The sequence below is a fragment of the Scomber japonicus genome, chromosome 11 (assembly GCF_027409825.1).
Source record: "Scomber japonicus isolate fScoJap1 chromosome 11, fScoJap1.pri, whole genome shotgun sequence".
Lineage (NCBI taxonomy): Eukaryota > Metazoa > Chordata > Actinopteri > Scombriformes > Scombridae > Scomber > Scomber japonicus.
In genome coordinates, this window is record NC_070588.1 from 23,958,883 (window position 1) to 23,972,020 (window position 13,138).

The window sequence follows — 13,138 nt, forward strand, 5'->3', positions numbered from 1 at the left end:
TGGTCTAGTATGGATCATGTAACACTACAGTGAGCTAGATGGACCTGGTTTTCCAGCTGATGGACTCTACTGCAGCGTCTCTTTTGTATGCTCGGCTGATCCTGTCTGACTGAGTCTACCTGGCAGGAGAGGTGTCTGCAGAGAACCATGAAAGTACCCAACACAAAACTGAAAAGCAGAAGTGAGAGGTTAGTGGGTGCAGGTGAAGCATCTGTAGGGCAGATGAAGGGTGTTCATAGGTCTCTATAGAAGTCAGTGAGCTGATAAAAGCTTCAAACTATCACTGTGCCCCTCAGGCTTGTTCATACCCCATGGTTTCCCACTCCCAAAACCTCCAGCTCACTTTTCTTTAAACCCAGTCCTGCTTGACAATGTGTTTTTATTATTTATAGTCAGATCTATGTAATAGCTTCTGTAATTCCTCATTGAGTTCAAATACAGTCTAATGGATGAATTATTTAGTTACTACCATGAAAACATGTTCTTTTTGGAAACATAAAGTACACTCTGACTTCTACTATAATTCTAGGCACAGTCAGCATGCTTTCTACTAGGTTCAAATGTCGGGCTTTCAGTTTTAAAAGGGGAAAAAGAGAACAAACACATACTGTCATCATATGCTCAATAAAGATACTTCAGTAAATATGGTTAAAGGCTTTCAGGTATATTCTGATGAATGGAAATAAACATCTTAAATACAAAAGGCAGGGTTCACAGTGACCAATTATAATGATGTATAATCTGTAAACACTGGAAAAAGTTCAAAACTATCAAAAAAAGGAAAGAAATCAAAGTCACAAAAATCAATTCATCAATATTAGATCAGAGGAGAATATATGACAAATGAGAGTGGAGAGAACAAAGGACAAAGATCTTAACTGTAACCAGAAGAAACAAAGTCAGTGAAAGTAAGTAATAGAACAGATATGTACTGCTGAATTACCTGAGCTGTGTCACAAAAAGATTTATTCTGATCCATTGCTTCTCAAAACTAAAGCTATGGATGATTAAAATCCTCCTCCACTCAAAATCATGTTTATCTTCTTGTTCCTACATTTGGATGTTTGAGCTTCTCTATGTGTGCAGAGTTTAACGCTGGAAGCTGTTTCCACATTCAACTGCTGAAAGAGGAACGTGTCTCTGAGCTCATTGAGAATCGGAGCTAAAATCGTGGACCTATGAGCAGGATTTGTGACATCACAACTCGTTTGGAAGCCAATTGTGATCTAATATTTAACTCACATAAGGGTATTGTTGAAATTTGAAGTCCCCAGTGCACATACACAGTGACGTAGCAGACTTATTGTCTCCAGCAGTTAAACTTCTCCAATGAACATATTCACACATGACGGAGGGGGAGTAGATGCCATTTTAAAGATTTTAATGAGGAAATTCTACTTTTTTGTGGAAAACACATTATAGACACATTATTGTTCCATGCTGTGTATTTTTTTATGTCTTTAACATTTGTGTAGAGGAGATATTTAAGGTTTTTAGCCATATAAGAAGTGATATATTGGATAGACTGCTTTGACATTTGGTAGAGACATCCATATTTCCCCACAGGATGAATTCTAAATAATCCACTAATACTATGCCAGTTTGTGCCAATTTCACCATAACTGGCTCAAAAACAAACTCTGGATGTATTCGTCTCTCAAGTTTCTAATGATGGGAAACGCTGTTCAAATTAGGTTTGGATTTTAAAAAAACCAAAACAAAACAAAACATCCCCTTTTATTCTTTGTGAAGAACACAAGAGAGGCACTGGAAAGTTCATGGCTGCCATTTGTCCATCTCGGTTGGTCTTGTCATCTGCAGCGGACTGCCAGGAAAAAATGCAGGCTTTGCCAAGTGGATCACCAGGAGGACCATTAAAAAAGTTTCACACATAATGCACTACTTCAGTCCCCTTCTTTCTTTCTTTTCTCTTTTCTTTTTTTTTTTTTTTTTAATTTGTCACACAGCTTTAGAACAATGGCAACATATTTGTCAGATTCAGCTCACTCACTCACTCACTTTTACCATGTACATGCTGAAATGTATGTTTGCATGTAGGGGGTGGTGGGTGGGGGGGGGGAATGAAGGAATTGCTGGATTATTGGATGTGAACCAAAAGCAAATGAAGGAACAGCTCTGGGCTTCTGAGCAAGTGAGAACAATACAGATGGCAGAGCGCAGATGAAAGACTTCTCATCCAAGCAGTCATACATGCTTAGCTGTCACTTGAGATTTGAAAAAAAAAAAAACCTGTTAATACAAAAAAAAAACAAAAAAACAGTGAAATATAATAGTAGTATATAATAGTTGTAAGACAGTGATTTAGGGTGTTGGATGGATGATAAGCTAGCATAGCCTCGCATACAGACAGCCACTGTGTAATTCAAAGAGCAGCAGCCTTGTTTCTTGTCTTTTTCACACGAGCATTGTCCTTTTTCAACACAGCTGTAGTCTCATTTGGCGCTCGCTGCTTTTGTGCCCAGCATTCAAGGGGGGGCTGTTTTCCTTGTAAATTGTGCCCTGAATTTGCACCATGGACAGTCCACCGCAATCATGCCACAGTCAGATCCCTGCACCATAACAAAGATGCAGCGCCTCATTAAATGTCTCTACGGTGTGTCCAGTTGACCTGTTCTGGCAGGGAGGCATTTTTTTTCTATGAATTAAGTCTATGAGCGTGGTAGAGAGGAACAAAATCTTGGGGAGAAAATAATGAATCTGAACAAAGTAGCTGTGAGAAATCAAAAGCTCTTCTGATGTGTCTGTCTGTAATCAATACAAAGGTTTGATCTTTTTTTTCCCTCAATTTTTCCCCTCAGTAGTTTATCCTCTGTGGCGATTAAACAGCATGCTGCTCATTTATGTGGGTTTTCTTTTTCTTTTTTTTGAAGTTTTTCTGCTGCACAAGATTCACTTTATAGCCTCCAAACAAAAAAAACAACCAGAGCTGATGATGCCATGATTTACAGAAGATGAAAAGAGGAACTCGGACAATTGACGGTTTGCAAAAGAGGAACAGAAAGTGTCTTCTTCCTCTATGGTAGCCAATGGATGAAAATACTGCAACAGACCTCATGAATAATTACATGGTTTTGATTAATTTTGCCTGATGACATTGTCTGTTGATTCTGACTGACTGTCTTCTACTATGCTTGATTGAGTTTGAAACCATGTTCTGATGTCAAAACCGGAGAGAACATCCAGCCATTAATAAATATAAATAAATATCCATTAATATTTATGTTGATGATCATCAATAAGCAGCATTTTCTTGCAATACATTGCTTAAATTAATAGCTCATAACTAGTGAATTTAAGGGAAAAAAAGAAAAATCTAAACCACCCTGTCATTGCAAACTTTAAAACATCTTTGCCAAAAATCTGACATGAAATCTTAAGGTATTTTGCAGAAATAGATGTCTTTAGTCTTATATGTGTCTGATTCATCATCGGCTGAATCATTCAGAGACAGGGAATGACTGGATTACAGTCAGACTGAAACAAACCTCTTTGCTGTTCACACAATAGGACTGTGAGCCGCAACTGCACCTTTTCATGTCTCTCTCTCTCTCTCTCTTGTTCTTTTAAAGGGACGCAAGTTATTTAAAACCCGATCAGTAAGTACCCTCTGGTCTCATCTCTCTTTATGTGTATAATACTGCTTAATGATGGTGTTCTTATATAACCGTACAGCTCATCATACCAGAGAAGGTATTAATGGAATAAATATATAGAAACACAATAAAATTGCAGTCAACTGATTATGTAAATATCTGCAATGCTAAATCCTTTTAGAACCACTTCAGGTCATGCAGGCACAATTTTACTTGAGAATAATAAATATTTGCTGCAAAATATATTTAGTATCAAAACAGTACATGCTATCAAAAATGCACATCTGATTCTGAAGAAATCGGTGCTTTAATTTTGCTATTTTGATTCACTGTCAGAAATCATTTATAATAGATAATAGATTTTTTCTCTGAGTAACTGCTCATTAAAATTAATGTAGTGGTGTAAAAAAAAACCCAATATCTTATATATCTTATCTTATCAAATAACAGAATCAAGTAAAATATATGACAAAATGAAGTAATAATAAGAACATAAGTAATGTACCTTAAATTTGACTTAAGTATAGCACTTTAGAATGTACAATTTACAGTCATTTAAAATGTTAGTATGGCTGTGAAAAGAAATATGAAGGCATTATGATCTGTGCAAAATGATTTAGTGATAATCTGATATTGTATGTATTAATAATGATAAAATAGTAAAAGAAAATTCTGCTTTTAATATACATATCATATATCTGTATTTATACTGTAGACAAGATGCAGAGGTTCCAAGCCAAGAAAAAGAGAAAACATAGTAAAAATCTACAAGTACCCACTCCATAGATTTAGTTCTTCTGAATCTGACGTTTTGTCCTCCTGTCACACACTCCAACGCTGGAACCAGACAACAAACGTACTGATGCCAGCCTGGTGCCAGTCCAACTCCTCTCGCAGTAGCCACTAACAGCCACTTGTTAGCAGCTGTGAGGACAGAGCTGCCATTTCACATTTTAAAACCTTCATTTCATTGATTCTTCTCTGCTGCTCGACAGGCTGCAGCACGGTGATTTTGACACGCAGCTGGTTTCCCTCCCTGTGTGTCAGCTGCACACACACTGAGGCCTCGTTTCAACAAATTCAGCTGTCGAAAGACGATTACGAATCTTGTGAATGTGCTGGATGGATTATAAAGTGCATCCCTAATTGTGTTTCAGGGGTGCTTAATCTTAGTGTGATATTGGATTCAAAACCTGTCATTGGCTGCACGTCCCACAGCGATCTACGTGCTCCAGTAGAAGTGATCACCCAATCCACATGATCTTATAATAAATGGCTGTTACATTTTGGATTTTGATTTAATTTAGTTGAATTTATCTGCAGGTCTCTTATCAAGCCTTTGTAGCAATCCTCACAATATTAGCTAAATTAAAAATATGCTTACATCCCAGAAATAACAATTATTTAAATTTTAGTTCTTTATTTATTTTTGAGCTATTACTTAGAATTGTTGAAAGCTACAATTAAAACAATAATAGGCAAAGACATATAAAAGGATTTAGGTCCAATAAGTGGATTTGGCTGCCTTGAGGTAGCTGGATGTGCGAGATCATGACATATCCATCTTGTCGGTTATGCACTTTTGTCCAACCAGTGTCCTATGAAGATTTCCTCCTAAGATAAGCTAGTGATAGACAGATGGTCCATCCAATAACCTGCCATGTATTTTTTTTAAAAGTGCCCGCCCTTTTCCAAACAGTTTCCTTGGATGACTTCTCAGATGGTTCTCCATTACAAACCATCTATTCTTCATTCAAGCATCACTTACTAGAGTTTTCCATCATATCTCACAGCATTATGAACTTGCTCAGGTGTTACTGAGTACATATCATGGGGGAAGTTGAGACCCTAACCCCCTGTTTCTGGTCTCCAGCATTTGACACCTTTCCCTGTTGATGTTCACCGTCAGCTGATGTTGTCTAAGTGCTCTTTCAGTCTCTCCCCCAAGTTACTTACCATGTCAGGGGTATAACTATCTCTTCAAAATCCAAACTCAATAGTATCCTCTCCTAATCATTTCCACTTATTTCATTGATCACTTAAAGGTGCAGCGTGTAGAATTTAGTGGCATCTAATAAATTGCACTTTGCATAAATGTAAATATTCATAAGTCTGTTTTTCTTAGTGTTAAAGTAAGAATAGTGTTTCTTTTACCTTAGAATGAGCTCTTTATATCTACATAGGCAGCGGGCCCACCATTGTCTCTCCTACATGCTTGGAAGGAGAAGGTATTGAGTTGGTCTCAGTCTACAACTTCACCATTAGATACAGCTAAATCCTCCACACTCATCCTCAAAGTATACTTTTTTCCTTTTCTTTTGGCTTTCTACTACTGCGCTGTTTTGAAAAGCGTGGGTGTAAAGAAATGTATTTAAATGATTATTATGTAGCTCCACCTGTGAGAAGACTGCTTCCTATTAAAGCTATTAATGCATCTCACCCATCACTTAACCCAGTGGGAGGAAAGTGTTCAGTTGCTAGTCCACGTCAAACACACCGCTGGCAAGATTTACTTCTTTTTTCAGCAAAGGTGGTTTTGCAGACTATTTGATAAACCTGTCTTATTTTTGTTTAATATTTAACAATTATTCCATTCTGCTGTATTTTTTATGGTTGAAATGACAAACACGCTTGGATTTGGACACTCCAGATCCAGGTAATTCTTCTTCAGCTCAGAAGACAGTCTGGTTATTGTAAATGAATTGAATTTGGCTGGTTGGATTTAGTCTCTGAGTGGTCATCACAGTATTTCTTCTTCTGGTTTCAGTGTGCAAAAGGATGCAGAACTACTAAAAGATCTGGCCAACACAGGTAAGGATTGGCGTGACAACCCTTAATATGAACATGGATCAGCAGGTGTCATGAATAATAAGCTTTTAATGGCACTAAAATTAGAGTTTTTAATTCTTCATGGATCCAGAACCATTAAGCAATATATTCCCCAACTGAACCTTTTCTCCAAACTTGAGAAAATGTGTGATTTGGGACGTTCATTGTGTTTGCTTGATGACTTTCATTGTGCACCTGTAAAAATTAGTCATAAGTGTGGGATCATTCATTTGCAGCGGGATCATGCAGGCATTGTGCTTGACAGTTACTTCATTATCACAACCGCAGGTGGCTGCATTGGTCTGACGGACTGACAACCACATCTTCTGAAACGCCCTTAATTTATTCATGATCCCTTTTGAATTTTCAGTTTTTAAAAAGAATCAGTGCTGGCAGGCTGTGTTTTTTTCTTTCCACTTCCCTTCAAAAGTGAGAAGGTGGAGGAGGTTGATGTTTCAGAAAATATCAAAGCTGGAAGCTGAGGCAATGTTTTTCATAGTTTAAGGGACACAGTGTATGTTTTATAAAAGTAATAGACGCCTTCGCTTTCTACATGGATGTATGGGGTTCACTTTGTGCCAAAAAGATTGCTGTTGTACATTTTAATATCTTTGTCACATATTTGAATATGTGTCTTATTTACTGATTTTGGATATGAAAGGATTTAGCAGTAAATAGTGTCAAAATTTAAATGCAAATTACAATCGTTCTAACAGATGTACAAATATAGAAAATCTTCAATAGCAAGAAATGCTGCATGCGTCTCAACCTCTCAACCACACTAATACTTGTCTTTATAGATTGAGCTCATTCATACTGAAATGACACTAGCCACTGGACTTTGATTATAAAGTAGCAGTAGATATTTCTGAAGCCCACTATAGTTCCATTTTCATTTCGCTCATCCAAAGTGCTGGATGCAGGATGGTGGACAGTTTCTGGTGGGAAAACAGCAGGGGTGTCAGGATGACTTTAAATAGAAAAAAACTCACTTTTGGTGTCTTGTAAACAAGTAGCTTAAATCGTTAAGGTTAACAGTACTACAGTACATTTTCATCCTGGCATCACTCAGCCTTCATGTGAAATTTAAGCTGCTCACTTGCACCTTACAAGCTAATACCTCTGTCTCCACAGAGTGTTGGCAATAGACCAACTAACAAATCTGTTTAGTATGACAACCATGCTCAATTATGCCTCATAAGTTGTTGCAGTAATTTTCTGGGCTAATAGATTTGTTACGCAGATTTGGTACACCATAGAAAAATTAATGATGTGATTTGGTATCAAAAACTTTTTTCATTTGGAAATGACAGAGAATTGCATTTTTTGTCGATTGGATGGGGAGCACTTCTGAGAAACCAATATAGGCTACCTACAAAAGCCATACATCCTCTGAATGCCCGAGGTCTCTAGTTTGTGGTTTCATGAGGTTTCATGAGGCTGTGATGATCCTGGAGGTCATCATAGGTCAGTTTGTACAGTGGGGTCAAGTTTTAAAGAATTGTCTTATTTCAATGAAATGGCTACTGTGGGGATGAATAGGTGAAAAAAACACATTGGTACTCCATGGAAAAAAACAAAAACGTTTTTTGCTCAACACTGCATGGGATTAGCTTAAAGTGGACATGTCTGCGAACCTGGAGAGGTCAACAGATCCTTTTAAAAACAGCCATGACAGTTTTTCCCTTGCCAAACTTTAGCCTAACTTTGGAGCATTATTTAGCCCCCTTCCTGACAAGCTAGCATGACATGATTGGTACTAGTGGATGCCCTAAGCTGTCTAATTTCATATGATAACATATCATATGACATCTTGATTGAAGCTTTAAAACTGAGCCCGGGTTAGGGTTAGGGTTAGGGTTGGGGTTACAGAGGTGAAGATGGATTTGTAAATATGTGTTGACTCAAAGTTGCATGAGACATCACTTGAGCTGTTAGCATCACATTTATAAACTATATGGTATGACCTATTATGGCTATATATAATTATACAGTGTCTGTGAGTTATTCATCATATTTTTACTCTGTTACTCTATGTTACTCTATTAGATGGTTTTCTGTTGTTCTGACAGTCTTTATTGGGACAAATAATGCATTTATCAACCTTTGCCAACATTTTTGTCAACATCTTCTATAGCAGAAGGAAGAGGAGTACAGATAGTAGCTTTTCCTCTCACAGTGGCTCACCAGATTCAGATGAGTGAGGACGATGGAGAGGATGATCTTATGCAGGGGACCAGAGTGAGAAGAGCTGCATGTACAGAATCTACATGTGATTGAGAAAAAGGTTGAGAGGTTTTGAATGGGACTCTTCAGCCCTGAGTGGAACACAAAAATCATTTTCATAGTTTCATTTCATCCTGATCCTGATGTTTGGAGTGATATTCATTCAAACCATGAGTGGACATATTAACATACTCACTCTGGAGCCACGTGCTGTAACATTTTGTGCCCTTACAAATATCTGATGCATGATAATACAATAAACAACCTCATCTGTTCCTCATAGAAATAGTCTGACAAATTTCCCTTTCCGCAGGAACAGAAACAAGAGCCAGTGTAACCTGGAGCCAGCAGATGTCACTGTAGTTATGAAAGAGATGGATGATAATGTATGTCTGTAACACACACACACACACACACACACACACACGCACATGCACACACGCACGCACACACACACACACACACACAGACACTAATAAAGGCGATCAAAGCCCTTCCTAAATCCTGAAGGTGTATTCCAAGTGTGTTAGTCACTCGTGAGTCAGCTTGTATTTGTTCCGTTTGTATTTGTTTTTACTCTTAAACCAAGTGACTCACACTTGAGTTGACAGAGAAAACATATGCAAGTATTTTAGAACAGGAAATGGATGTACAGGAGGGCAAAAGTTATATTTCTTGGACTGTGCGGATCAAGTGCTTTCAGCAGCCAAGAGGAAATCATAGTAATTTGTGGAAGTGCGGGGTTCGAGAGGAATGTGCCTGAAAGGAGCGCTGACTACTGTTAATGCAGAAAGCTAAATATCTGAAGCCTGACAGGGCAATGACAGACTGGTTATGATGGTTTCTGACAGTGAATACCACCCAACAGTTTAAAACTTTTGAGAAAAGTTTGAGAAAAAAACTTTACTTTTATACTTTTATCAGCTTCTTTTCCTTCTTTGGGATAATTTATTCTTTTAAATCTTTTCAACACATTTGTATTTACAGTTTACATCAACTCATTTTCTCATGTAATTATGATCAGATTACTGCAACATAGAGTCATCATGATTCATTTATTATGAGCAAAGTTAGTCAAAACAAAGTCATGTCACAACTTCTTTTTTCAACAAAAAAGGGACATTAAGAAAAGTTTTTAATTAAAGAGAAAAGTTCTACAATATATTTTCGGTAAATGGTATATAAATATCCCAGAAAGAGCACCAGCATGAATATCACAGGAGTATTGCTGTGCCACATGAGAAAAAAATGGATTACTGAACTGAATGCATAAGGAATAAACATATATAGAAATTAAACATTTTGTTTTCTGCTCAAGTATTTACATCATGTGCTGTACTCCTCTACATTCCAGGGGATACTCTAACTTTTACTCACCACATTTTAGTTTGACAGATGTAGTTTCAATTCAATTTACAAATACATCATAAGCTCATAAAGACTAAGCTTTTACAAAAATGAATAGTTTAACTAACCCTATCCCTCCTGTACTCTTGTATGAACACTTGGACCAAACATGGAAATAATATATAATTTAAGTTTTTATATAATTATAATTTAATCTCAAATTAGCTACTCTTCATATTGAGCTCTTTAATTTCTGATACCTACAGCTTTCTACTAAATGTTCTGAAATATATTTTTAATGCAGGACTTGTATTATAATGTAGAATCATTAAGATAAGAATTCATATCCTTCACTGACCGACTGCTTCAGGCACATTTGAAGTCCCTGTGTGAATCAATGTCTGGCTGGTAGAGGAACCTGGTGAGACTCAGAGGTGTGGCAGTGAACTGCATCTTCAGCCCTGGTGAGCTGCTTATATAGGGCCCAGAAATAGGCAGCAGCAGCAGCTTGGTGCGGTCCTGGTGACTCAGCCAGGACTCAGCGCAGTTTATTGGTGGGATGAATAAAATACCACAAACGTTTACACTTGAAATGAAAAAAGTTGTGTAAAAGGCAACTATAAACTGAAACTCTGCTGTAAATGTAAACATACTGGCAAAAATGTACGAATAATAACCCAATAAAAAGATGAATAAAGGATATTTCCATTTAGGGCATCCGTTAATAAAATTATTGAGTGTGGAAAAGTCCCTCTGTGGTGGGTAACTAAAATTATGACTGCTAACTTCCTGTGAAAGTTCTGTAGTCTGTGTGATAATTGTGTTGGTGGAAGAGTAAAATCCTTCGATATAACTGTCCACAGTGGAAAATACTGCATTAACCAAACACAAATAGGCTAAGTACTGCATTAAAGCTGCCACTGTTTGGAGTAATAACAGTTATTGTAAAGAATGATGTCAGATTAATATCCCTAAACCTTGAATATCCAACTGGTTCCCCAAATGGGAATTTTATGCTTTCATTTCAGTTGAACAAGTCCAGAAACATCACTAAGTCTTTTTTGAGCTGAAGGAAAAGTCTTATTCAGTGCAAAACGTGACATTTTGAATATTTTTACCCCAAAACAGCGATATTGAGTGTATGAGTAATGTGCAAAATAGGCACTATGCTATTAATACCTGTTTCCAATCAAGTAGTTGGGTTCAAAAGTCCAAAATTTCTCAAGTTAAGTCACATAAATGGAAATACACAAATGAAGAACAAAATGTACAGACTTACTTCCCACCTCTGGAAAACGGTGACTCTTCAAAGAACAAATTTCCCTCATGAAGTTTTTAATGAAACTTTCTGGCAATTTATATTTCCGCTTTACATCGTCTGCTGTCCATCATCAGCTAATATCACACCATCAGGGAATATATGAGCAGTACAAGAAGCACACACGTGGTCTGCAGACATTCAGGTCATCAGTGTGACATCCATCTAAATAAACAGGTGTACCCTCCCCTCCACAGATATCACACTTCTCCTGTATCTGTGGAGGGGAGGGAAGAAGCTCAGTCGTCTTATCTGCCAAGAGCGGACAGAGACATTCAGCTCAAAGCTAACTCATCATCGTGTTTTCAGAAAGCATCAGTTCTCTCTGTGCCAAGGCAACAACAAGGTCTCCATGTGGTAGAAGTCCCCCAGATTCCTCTTGGATGAGTCTTAGGGTTTTGGAGCTGTGAGTCACAGGAAGCATCGGGTTAACTTGATGAGCATCTTGTGCACACACATAAGACTCAATCGCCCACTGAGGTGTGTGTGTTAAGTAAAAGCACTCATTATAAAGCCTGCCTCTCAGAGCAAACGTACCTTAGCTGGTCCAGGTGTTGCTTATAATCAAACTATTGTGTATGTGTTACCATATGCTGCCAGTGTGACTATTTCTCTCTTATAAATAAGATAATGTGTTTTAATAGACTGTTTGGTTAAACAAAGGTCAAATTTATAAAAAATGTAGCAAAGAAAAAATATATTTTCCTCTGAAATGCAACTGAGCAGATGTATTCAATGTTCATAACTAAGTAAAGAAACACCTACAGACTGTAAATAACTGTGAAATTCCATATTCATTAGACTGGTAACATGCTTAGACACTCATACTTGTTGTTGCTTCACTTTAAAACTAAATAAAAATATAATGCTTGTTCATTTGACTGGCTCCTACAGATGCTGCATATGGTACTTTGGTAAGGTGGTATAAACAAGAAAAATAAACAGTCCACATTTATGGACTTATTTTATTTACTGTGCTAAGGAAACAACTTAACAGTTCAAACGTTAATGGCATGTTCTCTGAAAGCTGTAAACTGTAAACAGTATTTTGCAAATTGGCTCCTAATTAAGTTGAGTGTTGCAAACAAAATGTGTTTTTTTTCAAATCTGAAGAAACCATTAAGTCCATTTACTACAAATCATGTATACTTTCCATAATTATTAACCACGCTTACTGTGCTTTCCATTAACTTCCATTCATTTCTGTACAAGATGGAAATAAAGTAGCAGATCCTTAATGTTTGCTTGAATTGTGAAAACCACCTCTATCAATAATAGTATCTGACAAAAATGAATGCAGACTTGTTTACTGTGATGGACTCTATGAATAGTCTGCTAATAAATAGGTTGGGGGGGGAAAAAACCTGAACCTGAGCAGCAAGTTGATTTTAAGCAACAACCTGTAAGCACGCTGGCTGGTCTCAACCTGTAAGAAAGAAAGGTGACTACTCTGCTAATTACCCTTAATAGAGAGCAACATGATCAGCTTAAGGTTTGATATTGTGTTTTTTTATCCCAATAATTCTAGTTGAAACTTGAATTCATCTTGACTCCTAGACTCTCAACATTGTCGGACTACTTGAAGCCCGAAGGCATAAAGACAGTTTTATCTGCTCTGGCATTTTTGCTGTTTGCAACATTAACCCAATCCTGTCCTTTCACTTCCAGAAGCACGTCATTAATAACCACCAAAATATTTCTGGCTGACAAAACTGTTCATTTATTTCACAGGAAATGTGGGGGATTTGTCATTGTGGCATGTGGCAGACATGACATTACTATTGTCCCTTATCAAGCTACTGGA